Source organism: Prionailurus bengalensis, chromosome B3, assembly GCF_016509475.1.
Source record: "Prionailurus bengalensis isolate Pbe53 chromosome B3, Fcat_Pben_1.1_paternal_pri, whole genome shotgun sequence".
In the NCBI taxonomy this organism is placed as follows: Eukaryota; Metazoa; Chordata; class Mammalia; order Carnivora; family Felidae; genus Prionailurus; species Prionailurus bengalensis.
In genome coordinates this window covers 53915049-53930042 of record NC_057355.1, presented here as the reverse complement: position 1 = coordinate 53930042, position 14994 = coordinate 53915049, and the positions used below count along the sequence as shown (strand labels likewise).

Genomic DNA, 14994 nt, shown 5'->3' with positions numbered 1-14994 from the left:
CATAGATACTGTTGCTTAGTTTGTCACAACACAAATTTGGAAAAGAGCTAGGGTTTACAATTCAATTCAATAAACATAGTTTCATCAAGGTAACCCTACTCTTTAAGCATGCTTATTCCACTAATACTGAGAAGTCACAGATGTCTGTGAATTTCTTCGGAAGGTTCTGGGTTTTTCCTGCTTTCGCCATCTTAGTTTAGTTTTGGAATCATCTCATCATCTTGTGCCTGCTTTCCCTTCTGCATCTGTTGACTCACATGTGGCACTACTCCTTAGTTTTCAAAAAACTCAGGCAGATGACTTGTGTTTGAGCAAACTTGACTGACACTTTAAGAAGTGGGGGAAATTCTACTTATGGGGGGAATTGGAACCATTATAAGAGAGCAACAGAAGTAACTTCAGGTGAATGTTAAAGAGTCGTATTTATTAAAATCTTTTTTCCACCCCATCATAAGGGGCTCTTTTCATTGGTTAATTCATTATCATTTCTCTTTTTCTCTATCACCTCACATTCCTGGTATCCTCTCTCCGAGATGGTCTTCAGGGAATTTCTCATTCTTCTCCCTATCTTTGGTTCCTACTCCCACACTCAGTTTTGTTTTGTTTTGTTTTGTTTTGTTTTGCTGCTGCTGCTGTTGTTGTCTTATTTATTTGTTTTGAAAGAGAGAATCCAAAGCAGGCTCCTTGCTTTCAGCATAGAGCCCTATGTGGGACTCTAACCCAAGAATTCCTATGAGATCATAACCTGAGCCCAAATCAAGAGTCAAACCATTAACCAACTGAGCCACCCAGGCACCCCTGTCTTTTTTTTTTTTTATACCCAAATTCATCAAGGTGCTCAACAGAAAAAACAAAACACAAAATAACAAACTCCAACAACCAACTTCCTTTCCTACCATCCATTTTCAAAACAGATGAAATTGTTTCCTTGTTACGAAAAATTTGCTAAGGCTTCCTAATTAGCAGTTCCGGGCAGCACTGTATATTTCATATCAGTCTTAAATCTTTTGGGAAAACCGTGTATAGCTTAAGTATAAAAGAGCTACCATATTTTTGCAAGTATTTCATTGTAACAGAAAGGAAATTAGCATTTATTGAAAAGACTACTTACTGTATGTGAAGCACTATGTTTATTTATTACAATTTATTTAAAACCTTTCTAGCAGGCACTTACTAGACCTCACCCTCCAGCTTTCCCACCCATGAGACACCTGGATTGTCCCTGGGGACTTAAGTGACCATGCCCAGCAACTCCATCCACAAAACTTTACCATCCAGGCAACTTTACTTTTACTAATTGGAGCATCCAATCACCTTTCTCTATGACAGTACAAAGATCACCTTACAAGAAAGTTCAAATCTCTTGTTTTTGTAACACTGGGCCTTTAACTTTTGTTAAATGTGTATATATATGTTTTAGGATTATGTTCCTTGTTTGGCCAGAGACTTGGCTTCAGAGAATTTTTAACTTTCAGCCAGAGTTTGAGGGGATTCCAACCCCTTTTCTATTCTAAATCTCCTATCTGAAGAGGCACAAGAGTCCCGGCCTCCTCCGCGGCAAAGCCCACGAAGCGTGTAACACCAAGGTGACCGAACTAGGCCCGACAAATGCAGGGCGCAGGGTACGGACAGGCAAGCATACGGAAACTTAGTCTAGCCTGAGCCCTGCCCTTGCCGCCCATCCCAAACTTCCCCTTTAGTCCTCCCTCCGCCCGGGTAAGGGCAGGACTGCGGAAGAGGAAGCTGTCACGGGCGCGCGCGCAGCCCCTCCCCTCCGTGACGTCCGAGACGCGACGCGTCGCAACGCAGTGCAAACTGGGAAAAGGGGATGCGCTGGGCTGGTTTCCGTCGGGCTAGCGAAGGCTAATTCTTCCTCGAGTTGATGGAAGATGGGCCTTTGGCGAGGAGGCCGGCGTTAGTCAAGCGTTCCCGGCGCCACGGTGAGTGTGGGTCTGGGTCCTGTCCTTTGTTCCTCGGAAAGCTGTCTGCATTGAACACCCTTTCCTTTCACCAGCTGCTGGTCACTCGGGAGACCAGTCCTGTCCGCCGAGAGGGGTGGAACAACCCCGAACATAGAATCGGCTTTTAGAGGAAGGGCCCAACCTCGAGTCTTTCCCGCCGCCTACCTAGGGTTACCCAGGGAGTTTCGTGTAGTTTTTTTCAGGTTTTCCGATCTTAGAGGTGGCCTTGACCATTCCTCGTTCTTCTTCGACACTTAGACTCGACTTTGACCTGCTTCCTCTGGCCTCCGTTTTCTGATTTTCTGCTGTCGAGCTACAATTCCAGGCCTTTGATACCATCTCTTAGACTGTTTCCCAATCCCTCTTCTGTCCCAGTCAAACTTGGTTTTAGTTAAGTCCAAGTATGAGTTTAAAGAGCCTATAAGCTCATCAGAATTAAAATATGACTTTCCCAAATAAAAGCTTTTGCTAAAATGTGGCCTCTCTCCTGGAGTTGCGGGACAAGTTAATTTCACCTCCACTCCACCTTGGTAATTTCAGAACCCTGAATCGCACTGATGTTCATTTATACATAAAGCTGTAGACCACACTTCTCGGGTTCATTCTTTTCTCCAGTTCATTCTATGACCTTGAAGCAAGTCATATAATCACTAACAAAATACTTACCTGAAGGCATTTAATATTTGTTAAGCACCTTGAGGGTTTCAGATGAAAGGGATGTTACTCTTTCCGAATCTGCAAGCAGTCTTAGTTTTTGTATGTCTTCTGCAGCCATTAAAAATATCAAGTGATATTGTTAAGGAACTGTACCTGTTCTAGGCTTGCTCTGGGGCTTTGCTCTGTAAGCAGATTTTGCATTTCAACAGATTCTGTTTAAGGTTCATTGTCAAATGTCTTTCTGATGGATTTAAATAGTTTCTTGTGACTCCACAGTACTGGACCAGTTTGTCTGAAAGGTGATGTAGGTTGTGCTTTGCTTTTATCATATTGCTCTGGCTGCCTTGAAACGTGTATCCCTTTTTTTGTGGCACATTGGTATATCTTTAAAATTAGATAGTAAGATTCTTATAATAGTAAAACAACACTTGTTATTAATGACCTAAATATGCATTAATTGCATGTAAGCATGTAGGTATGTGTTCTTTAAGAAAACAATGCGTGAGAAAAACAAAAACAATTTAAAGATGTCTTTCTAGCATTTAACTCTGTATATCTGCTTGACCTTTATTAATCATTGTGGTCATTTGTTCAGTAATATGAACATACTGGGAAAGATCCAAAATGGCTTCTGTAAAGTTCTAAAATCAAGCATATTAGATTTTTTTCCCTTAAAATATCTAACATATTTTCTACATGAAGTTGCAATTATTTTTGTAGAGATTAAGGGGAAAATGTGCCCATTAAATATGAGTTGATAACCAAATTAGATATAGTTAAGGAAGCATTTTTAAAAAACTATTGGTTATTGTCCCAGTTACAAATTGCTATATAACGAGTCACTCCAAAGTAGCTTCAAACTACAATGTTTTATCTGTTATATTTCTCTGGGCTGCCTGGGGTCAGCTGGTTGATTCTCACTTAAGAGTTTCATGCATTTGTAGTTAGATAAGCAGCTAGGTTTTGGAGTCATCTGAAAGCTTACTCGAGTGGGATATCCCAGATGGCTCATTTGTATGGGTGGCAGTTGATGTTGTCTGGGAGTTCAGCTGGGGATGTTATCTGGAGCGCCTGCACATGGACTCTTCATGTGCCTTGGACATCTCACAGCATGGAGTTTGAGTTTCAAGAGCAAGTATTTGAGGAGACAGAAGTGAAAGCTGTCTCTTAAAGCTGGACCCAGAAATTGGCATAGCATTGCTCCCAGCATTCTCTGTTAGAGCAGTCAGAGCCCTCCCCTAACCAAGTGATAGACCCTACCTTTTTTGGAGGGAAGAATATCAAAGAATTTGGGGGCCATTAACCTACTATAATAAAGTTGTATTAAACTAATGTTTGGATTTAATAGTAGATGCGGAGTAAGGTACACTTCTGATTTCTTTAACCATAATGCTTTGTATCTTCACAGTACGTTACAATTTTCAAAGCATTTCTCTGTAGGTATTTTGTCATTTGGTACTTAGGAAAACTCTGTAGAAGCAGATGAATCATTCCCATTTTGTAGATGACATAAACTGAGGAGTAGCAGTGTTGGTGTTGGGAGGATTTAAGGAATTTGCCCGAAGTCATGTGCTAATAAATGGAAAGTGAAACCAAGACCTACAGTGCTCTAATAACATAAAACTTAATATAGTAAATGATGAAATATTATATTAAGCTTATTTGGAATTCCATATTTATCGCCATACTAATTCAAGTAAAACTACTCATGTGTAGTGGTGAATAAAGTCAGTGTCTCCTCTAACACATTACAGTTTAGTTTTTCATAATTCTGAATTCTCTGAAACATACCAATAATGATGTGAACCTGTATGTCTTTATAGTAAGAGAAATTGTTACATGTTATAATACCAATTTCAAAACAAATTAGTCCTGAAAAAGTTATGGGTATAGGAATCCTGAAGGTTTTATTTTAATTATTATTCTCTCAGTTACATAATTTTAAAAATGAAAATGATTTCTGAGGGCACCTGGGTAGCTCAGTCAGTTACACGTCTGACTTTGGCTCTGGTTATGATCTCATGGTTTGTGAGTTCGAGCCCATGTTAGGCTCCGTGCTGACAGTGCGGAGCCTTCTTGGGATTCTCTCTCTCTCTCTCTCTCTCTCTCTCTCTTTCTCTCTCTCTCTCTCTTTTCTCTCTTCTTCTCAAAAATAAACTTCAAAAAGAAAAAGAACATGGTTTCTTATTATTTTGATAGATTGGGAATCATAAGACTTAAAATATTGATATCAACTAGAGCCTAATTGTCATCGTCATACTGTTTCACTGCTTTTAGTAACATGCTTATATCCATTTTTTATGTCCATGGATCTGTCTTGACCACGTGTTAGAATTTACCTGAGGAGCTTTTAAAAAATACCTGTGTGCAAGTCCCATGCTCTAAGATTCTAATATAAGCATTTAGGAGTGGGTTTTTAAAAATTCTTTAGGGGATTCTACAGCTAAGATTGAGAAGCATGTCTGCTTTTGTTTATGGTGGTTTTTGGTACATACTAAGTATGATGTGGTTCCCTGTTCATCTATTCTTGCATATGCTAAAAAAATTAAGGAGATAGGGAGAAGATGTACAAAATGGATTAAGGTTATAAATGTAAGTAGACACCTGTTACAGAAAACAGTTACCCTTCTGGTTTCTTTCTAGGAATAGTCTTAATTCAAGTTACAGATTTTGGCATGGTTTGTTAGTACCTATATGATGGTTCTTTGCTTTATATTAACATTATGTACTTTTCTTTCATCTTAGAAGGTGGAAGCTTTGTTAGGAGGTATAGTCTGTGTATTTCTTACAGCTTCTGACATGGCACCTTGAATAGATGTAGGGAGTCTAATAAATGTTTGCCAAATAGAAGACAATTTATACAGTCAGTCTTCAAAACTAGGACTAGTTTATTCTTTTTTTTTTCTTTTTAAGCATTGTAAGAACTTAAAGTTCTTTGAAGCTCTTTTTTTGTGCTTTTCATGACGTTGCACTTATCTGGTTTTTCTTCAGGCTGTTTCTTTCCTCTTTTAGAAACATTCCCTTTCATACTCCTCCCCACCAGGTTCTGAGCCCTTCAAGTATATTATCAGTTATAGCGAAACAAGATCTTATTTCCTTGATTCATTCTCCTGATTTATTATTAGCATAAATGATGTCTGTGTTTTAAAAACTATTATAGAAATTTTAAAGTATACATAAAAGTGAAGAAAACCAGATTATTTTGAACCACATCCTAGATAATGTATCATTTAAGTGTCAATACTTTGTTATCTCCCAAAACAATAGGGATTATCAAAATTAACATTAATGCTTTAATAGTTGATTTAATATTTGTTTGGTCTCTCTATGGACCAAGTCTCTAATTACATATTTATATCTCTGTCAAGACATCTTTAGGTGTTGTTCTTTTTGTATACATGTTCAAAATTTTCTGTAAATCAATAGTTCTCATTTGGGAGTAATTTTGCCCCCCAGAGGTCATTCAGGAATGTCTGGAGACATTTTTGGTTGTCACAACAGGATGGAGATGAATACTACTGGCATCTAGTGGGTAGAGTCCAGGGATGCTCCTAAATATCCTACAATGCAGAGAGCAGCCTCCCACAACAAATTTTTATCTGGTCCAAAATAGGAGTAGTGCCCAGGTTGAGAAGTGCTGCGGTAAACTGACATTTTTAAGACCACAGTATTCATTTTGTTGTTGTTGTTAGTAGCACTACCATTGTGTGGTGTGTGTGTGTGTGTGTGTGTGTGTGTGTACAGAAGAGAAAATTTTCTGTTTCAGTCTGTTACAAAAGCATGCTTCTGCCTTTTTGTGTTCTCTTAAGTGCAACGGCCTGCTAATTCTTATCCAAGAATAGCTGTAAGGGATTACAAAGTATTATTCTTTTGTTCTTGTTTCTTCACATCCATCTTGTATATTCCCACTTTGACCTGCCCTGAGATACCATTTTTCCCTTCAAAACTGGTTTAGGGGTGCCTGGGTGACTCAATTGGTTAAGCGTCCACCTCTTGATTGTGGCCCAGGTCATGATCTCATAGTCGTGAGATTGAGCCCCCATGAGATTGAGCCCCACGTTGGGGCCTAAGAGTCTCTCTCTCCCTCTCCCCTGCTTGCTCTTCTCTCTCCCTTCCTCTCTGTCTCCCTCTCTCCCTCTCTCTCTCTCTCTCTCTCAAAAAACAAAACAAAACAAAACTAGTTTATTGCCTGCTGAATATAATATAAACAATACTTGACGGCTTCAGAAGTCCTCCATGATATGACTCCATCTCCTTACCTAATATAATTTATTGTTAGCCAACCATTATTAAGTGTTGACTGTAAGGACTGAGGTAGGTGCTAGGGATCTAGCATGTCAGAGTAGTGACACGTAAAGAGTACATTTGCATGTAATCCACTGATCTGATAATTTCCCAGTACTGATGGTGCCCAATTTACAATGGTTTGACTTAGGATTTTTCAACTTTTTGATGACGCAGAAGTGATACACATTCAGTAGAAACCGTACTTCAAATTTTGAATTTTGATCTTTTCCCAGGCAACACTATGTGGTATATTCTCTTGTGATGCTGGGCAGTGGCAGTGAGCCAGAGCACCCAGTCAGCCATGTGATAGTGAGGGTAAACAACTGATACACTCCAACTATTCTGTTTTCAGTTTCAGTATACAATAAATTATATGAGATATTTAACACTTTATTGTAAAGTAAGTTTTGTGATAGATGGCTTTGCCCGACTATTGGCTAATGTAAGTGATCTGAGCACGTTTAAGGTAGGCTAGGTCAAGCTATGATGTTTGTTAGGTTAGGTATATTACATGCATTTTCAGCTTAATGATATTTTCAATTTATGATGGATTTATTGAGACATTACCCCATCATAAATTGAGAAGGATTTGTAATCCCTATAGTATTCCTTATTTTTTTCATTGCCTTCCCATACTAATTCCTCATTTTGTGTTTTTGTTCATGTTGGTTTCCTCTTCTGGAATGCCCTCCTTTCTCTCTGTTCATAGCTAAATCTCATCCATAGGGCTAATTTCTGTCTCTGCTTCATCACATCATCATGAGCACTGCATGTTTATGAGGTATGAGGGTCTTAAAAACTAGTCATAACTGTCATTTGGCCCAAATACCATACTAAGGCAAAGGCAATGACATAGATTACACATACTGTAGACCTGAGATCAAGAAATGAACTTCCAAGAACTGGGGCCATCAAGGATGGAAGAAGTGGACCTTAAGTTGGTCCTTGAAAGCAGAACTCCCAGCACAAAAGAGAAGAGAGTGGCTGGAAGAAGCTACACTGCATTTTCTCCTTCTTTTGACTTCCCAGTGACTGGAGTCACATATTAATGTACAGAGTAGCAATTAGTTGATGGCTTATTATTTAATAAGTATTAGATTGGTCTTGGTAACTAAACTAAGATTTGAATCAGAAGCCCTGTGGTGACTCTCTTTATCCTCTAGAGCAGTGTCACTCGAAGTAGTCAATCTGTGTGATAGGCTTGAATATGAATCAGTGGATTGCTTTCTTCACAGAGAAAGTCTTGCTACTATAACAACTTCAGTGTGCTTAATTGATTTACATTCTTTCATAAATTTCTTATGTTATCACACACGGGTGACAGTTCCCCAACCATCACTGGTCTGTGGGCCACACTTGGAATAGCATTACTCTGCAGAACTTGTACACTTTTTCATTTGTAACCTATAGTAAGAAATACATTTTACATTTCAACCCAGTGTTCTGTATATGCATATGCATATAAACAAAACTAAAGTTTGATGAAACAATACTTAACCTTACCATATGTGACATGCTCTCATATTTTCTCATCAATTTTATTTTTTAAATGCTGATTGTGACCTTCTAAATGGTCTTAAAAAAATAAGGAATACTATAGGGATTACAAATCCTTCTCAATTTATGATGGGGTAATGTCTCAATAAATCCATCATAAATTGAAAATATCATTAAGCTGCAAATGCATGTAATACACCTAACCTAACAAACATCATAGCTTAGCCTAGGCTACCTTAAACGTGCTCAGATCACTTACATTAGCCAATAGTTGAGCAAAGCCATCTATCACAAAACCTACTTTACAATAAAGTGTTAAAAAATTTTTTTGAGTATTTATTTTGAGAGAGACAGAGTGTGTGTGTGCGTGAGAGCAGGGGAGGAGCAGAGAGAGAGGGAGAGATAGAATCTCAAGCAGGCTCCATGCTGTCAGCACATAGCCCAACATGGGGCTTGATCCCATGACTGTGAGACCACAACCTGAGCTGATAGTTAAGATTCGGACACTCAACCAACTGAGCCACCCAGGTGTAGGTGGATTTTTAAAACACTACTGTCACACAGCAAGTGCTAGACACATAGCAGATACTTAGAAAATATTTAGAAAATAAGTTTTAGCAGTCACTAATTCTTGAAGGGGTTGAGCCTTTTAATACTTTAGGATTACCTTATTATTTTTTTTAATCTATTTATTTTGAGAGAGCATGAGTGGGGAAGGGACAGAGAGAGAGAGAGAGAGTGAGAGTGAGAGAGAGAACCCCAAGCAGGCTCTGTGCTGTCAGACAGCAGAGCCCGATTCAGGGCTCGATCCCATGAACTGTGAGATCATGACCTGAACTGAAATCAAGAGTTGAACGCTTAAGTGACTGAGCCACCCAGGTGCCCCAACTTTAAGAGTACTTTAAAACATTTCATGAGGTGTGCCTGGGTGGCTCAGTCAGTTAAGCATCTGACTCTGGCTCAGGTCATCATCTCACGGTTTGTGAGTTCAAGCCCCATATCGGGCTGCGTGCTGACAGCTCAGAGCTGGAGCCTGCTTCAGATTCTGAGTCTCCGTCTCTCTCTCTCTGCCCCTCCCCTGCTCATGCTCTGTCTCTCTCTCCCTCTCTCAAATATAAACACTAAAAAAAAATTAAAACATTTCATGAATACTTACTACTCTATGGCATTTAAATTAGAATGAGTATAGAATGCCTTATATGACACATAAGGCAATCAGAAGATATAATGAGTGCTATTGCTGTCAGAAGGGTAGAGATGAGATGAGATGATGGATGCCTGCTGGAGACAAACTTTGCTTTCCTTTCAGCTTTGCCAAGAACCCAGGCAGTGGCTCGTGTGAAGCCCTAGTTCAGATATCAGGACCAGTTTGAATACCACAAACCTCAGTCTTCACTTTTTTTACTTTTTAGTCTTTGTGGTTCAGGTCATCTCATTTCTACTTTTTCTCTTTGGAAGAATCAGAAGGATGTCATAAACAGAGAGGTGGATACATCTGCGTTCCCTTTCCTTCCCCCATTGTTAGCTCATTTCAGTACTGTCTGGATTTCACTTTTGGAGCATTGCCGTTTGACTGAAGCTGAAGTATTTCATCTTTTTTTTTTTTTAAGTTTATTTATTTATTTTGAGAGAAAGATAGTGAGCAGGGGAGAGGCAGAGAGAGAGGAGAGAGAATCCCAAGCGGTCTCCACCCTGTCAGTGCAAAGCCCTATGCGGGGCTCAAACTCACAAACTCTGAGATCATGACCTGAGCTGAAATCAAGAGTCAGATGGTTAACTGACTGAGCCACCCAGGCGCCCCTGAAATATTTCATCTTTATCAGATTTACACATCTTAAGAAAATTAATTTTTTAGAAGAACTTTAATTTTTCTTACATATCCTTTTTTGTTTTTATTTGTTTTTAACTTACAAACCTTTCTGAAGCATAACACAGTTTTAGTGGGCTGTATGTTATATTCAGTTCTAGAGCTAAACAAGTAGACTGTATAAATTGAGTTCTATACATATTAAACATTTTATAAGGATCAGTAGGATTGTTGTGACAACAACAAACTGCTGCTGCTCTTTTTCTTGTTTTTACTGTTACAGCCCAAATAAATTATGATTTCATCCAGTGATACAGCCCTTAATTTATTTTGTCAGTCTATTTTGAAATCTCTTTAGAGGTTTTCACTTTAAAGTGTAGCAGAATGACTTATCAGGAATTTAACACATTAAATTTCGCATAGATTTAAGTTACACATGTATCCTTCTTTGCTGTCTTATTTGTTTAGGGGAAATACTCTTTGCCTTGTACTTTGACTTCTGTAGAATGTGTGCTTGTAGAGACAAACAGCAATTAAGGCAGTACTGTTAAGTATTTTTAATACCAGGCATCTTATTTAACAGCATAATTTATATAATTTTGTGAATGAAAATGAAAACAACCTTGGTCCTTTTATTAGAGAAAATGTTTTCTTATTTCAGCTATTCTCAAAAATCAAATAATGACAGGGGTGCCTGGCTGGCTCAGTCAGTAGAGCATGCTACTCTTCATCTCGGGGTTATAAATTGGAGTGGGTGTAGAGATTACTTAAAAATAAAATCTTAAAAAAAAAAATCAAATAAGGACAGAGAAGTTCACTTTAAAAAATACAATCTTTCATGGGGCGCCTGGGTGGCGCCGTCGGTTAAGCGTCCGACTTCAGCCAGGTCACGATCTCGCGGTCCGTGAGTTCGAGCCCCACGTCAGGCTCTGGGCTGATGGCTCAGAGCCTGGAGCCTGTTTCCGATTCTGTGTCTCCCTCTCTCTCTCTGCCCCTCCCCCGTTCATGCTCTGTCTCTCTCTGTCCCAAAAATAAATAAAACATTGAAAAAAAAATACAATCTTTCTCCCAGAAACCCTCAGAAAAAACTTTGTCACCGTAATCTTATTATTGTACTTTCCCTCCATGTATCTAATTGTTAGCCAATCCCTGTTAGTCTACCTTTGCAGTGTCTCTTGTATCTGCCTCCTCCATTCCATCTCTCCTGCCCTAGTTCTGACCTTCATCATCTTTCCTTAGGATCATTATCATAGGTTACTAGTGTCTTCTTTATCTCCAGTCTTTTAAAACCTAACTTTGTAGTGTTGCCAGTTTGGATCATGTAACTCTCTTCTTCAGAACCTTATGGTTATTACCTTTAGAAAACAAAGTGAATGCTTTAATGTGACATTCAAGGCCTTCCATTTTCTGTTCCCAGACTATTTTTTCAGGCTTTCCTGTCTAGTAGGTCTTAGTTCTTTCCCTATATCAGCTAGTTCCTAAAGATGTTCTTTGATTTTTTTCCTGTCAAAAGCCTTTTACCAAGATTCACATAAATGCTGTCTCTTCCAAGATCCCTCTTCTCATGGTTAATCTTCCTTGTTAATTTTTCTTATTGTACAATGTTTGTAACTCTTTATAGTTGGATATCTTACTGTGTTGTATTACCATTGCTTCCAGCTTTCTCTTTCACGTTAATTTTTTTAAACTTGTTGAGGCAAGAGATATCTAATCTTTGAGTTCTTGGCAGCACAATATCTTTTATACAGCAGGATATCTGTGAATGTTTGAATCGAATTTAATCTTGAGATAGCTAATGGTTTCCTATTTTAAGTTACCTAGGTAGCATAATTAGTTTTTGTATTATTTGTCTTTCAAAGATCCAAGCTTTAAAGGTAATCATGAAAAACAAATGCAACTGAGAATATTGTCTAGACCTTAATTTTAGAAGGTTCAAATCAATAGCTTTCTTTCCTAGCCAAGAAACCTAATTGTCATGAATCAACAAAATAGGCTCTATCTGACTTTTTGAACATATATTCTGTGGTTAGACCACTAACTTGTGACCCAGATAGAGAATAGAGTTGGCAAAACAGGTACTGTCAGACTGGTACCTGGTTACTCTGCCTAACTCTGGCTTTAGTCCCTGTCTTAGCACACTTACTAGTATCACCAACAAAAAATGATTGGGTTTGGGGGGAATTACATTTCAAGAGGTGGTTTGTATTGGGGGAGCAGATATTTGTTCACTGTTGGCTAAGTAAGCCTAAGATCTTAGCTGAGCTACTTGAGGGCAGAAGAGTCAGAAATAGCTCTTGTTACCATTATCTGTCTTCTGGCCTCATTAATAGTCCCAGCTCCAGTGTCCCCTGCCCTCTGCTATATGTTTCCTTAAACACCTTCCTTAAGAGTTTCTTGACCTTACTGTGCTTTCCTTTAGTCAAATGTATTACTCCTCAACTATTGCTTCTTATATTTCAGTAGAAATCATGTTCCTGGAGCACTATCCAACTCTATCCCAGCATTCTCTTTTTTATTGCCAGTTTTTTATTTTTCAAGTTATCTACAATGTTTCCATTTCTTTATTCCTTAATGCTCATGCTTTTGCTTCTATTCACACCACTGTATGGAAGCTATATTCCAAAAGATTTATATATCAGGCTCTTCCAATATTCTAAATATTTTTTATTTATTTATTTTTTTATTAAAAAAAATTTTTTTTTTCAACATTTATTTATTTTTGGGACAGAGAGAGACAGAACATGAACGGGGGAGGGGCAGAGAGAGAGGGAGACACAGAATCGGAAACAGGCTCCAGGCTCTGAGCCATCAGCCCAGAGCCTGACGCGGGGCTCGAACTCACGGACCGCGAGATCGTGACCTGGCTGAAGTCGGACGCTTAACCGACTGCGCCACCCAGGTGCCCCTCTAAATATATTTTTTTAAATCAATATTTTAAAACATACATATTTTGTCTTTGTTTTACCCATACTTCCTAACTTTCACATGTGTCTGGGTGTTTTCATATTTATATACAATTGCACATTTTTATTCATATTTGCATTGTTATACTCATAGTTAATTGCTTTCTTTAAAATTTTTTATGAGATCTATGTTAAGTACATTACTTAAATTCTTTTATATGTTATGAAGCATGACAATAAAATGATTACCGTATGATCACCTTCAAATGTGCCACTGAAGCTGAGGAATAAAACCTTACTGATACCTTGTATGTGTCTCCTGATTACATCCTCTCTCTGCCTCTCCAGATACAGAATTTATGTTTATCATTTCCTGTCTGTCTTTATAGATTTATCTTATTTGTATCTTTAAGCAATACACTGTTAAATTTAATTTGTTTTAAAACTTTATACAAATGGTGTTATATATATTCCTGCTTTTTCACTCAGAGTTGGGGGGATAGGCAGGAGGTGGGAATGGGGGAAGAAAGGGTGTTCTGTGGTTAAACTGTTTATCTTGGAAAGTCACGGACCATGTCTTATATACCCTTTATATCTTTAATACATAACATAGTGTTTTTTGCAAGTTAAGATACTCAGACAATGCTGTAGTCTCTGTAATTGTGAGGAAATCCAAGGGATCCCTGTCATACTCTACTTAATGGGTGCTGTGACCTGTTTTTGTGATGAATTGTTGATGAATTAGATATGTAACTAGAAGGACATTTAATGTTTTTGATCCATTTGGGAATGATGTTGTGGTCCAAAGGTTTTTTTTCCTCCCCTATCCCTTTGGCTTTAGTCACAGAACGCAGGGTGGAGAGACAAGTGTAGAAAGTGCTTCTATTTAAGACTTGTTCCTAAATGCAGAGATCTGAAACTGCTAAGGAAAGCATTTGATTAAACATGTGTTTGTAGGTGCATAGAGCAAGTATAAGATGGAAAAGCATGAATGTTATAAAAATGTAACTTTTAGAGAAAAATAGACAGCTAGGTTTGGTGACTAAGGCAGTCGGTTGATTGTACAGGGTTAGAAGGAATAAGTTTTAAAAAATCACAAAATATTAGTATTTAATATAAAACATGACTAGAATCAAAGCAAATCAGGGTGCCTTTGGAGTTTCACAAAAGTGAACAGATGCCTTTTTCCCCCTAAGTTGTACCTTACTCAGCTTTTCAGGATTAGATATTCATTGATGACCACTCATCTAATAAAAGTAAACTGATAAAAGGAAGAGCATTAAGATAGTGAAAGGAAATGATGGGGGGAAAAGTTACAGTCTGTTAAATGCATTAATGTAGTTACAGGCATACCTTGGAGGCATTGTGAGTTCAGTTCCAGACCACTGCAATAAAACAAATATTGCAATAAAAAGAACCAAATGAATGTTTTTGTTTCCTAATCCATATGAAAGTTATGTTTACACTGTACTATAGTCTATTTAGTGTGCAATAGCATAGGTCTAAAAAACTACATTGCTAAATTAAAAAATACTTTATTGCTGGCTGGGAAGATGGTAGAGTAGGAGAACCCTAAGCTCACCTTGTCCCAGAGTTACTACTAGATAACACTCACATCAGTGTAAATGGCCCAGAAAATTATTTGGAGACTGGCATAACAAATTCCACAGCTAAAGGTGTGGAAGAAGAAGGCCCCATCAGAGAAGGTAGGGAGGGCAGAGATACAGTTTGGAAGCAAAATGAACTGCAGCTATCTATGGTGGGGAGGGAACTGGTGGTAAGAAGAAGGGCAAAAAAAAAGAGAGCTTCACACCAGAGAGCCCACACAGGGGAGACATTTTCCCATAGCATTTGCTTTGAAAGCGAGAGGAGCTGCATTTTG

General features: G+C 38.3%; 1 protein-coding gene across 1 annotated transcript in view; it reads left to right on the top strand.

The window, feature by feature from the left end:
* Positions 1-1807: 1807 nt before the first annotated feature.
* USP8 (ubiquitin specific peptidase 8) overlaps positions 1808-14994 on the top strand; it is a 77518-nt gene continuing 64331 nt past the window's right edge. Inside the window, 1 exon segment of the mRNA XM_043555436.1 lies at positions 1808-1940. The gene's annotated coding sequence lies outside the window, so the exon portion shown is untranslated.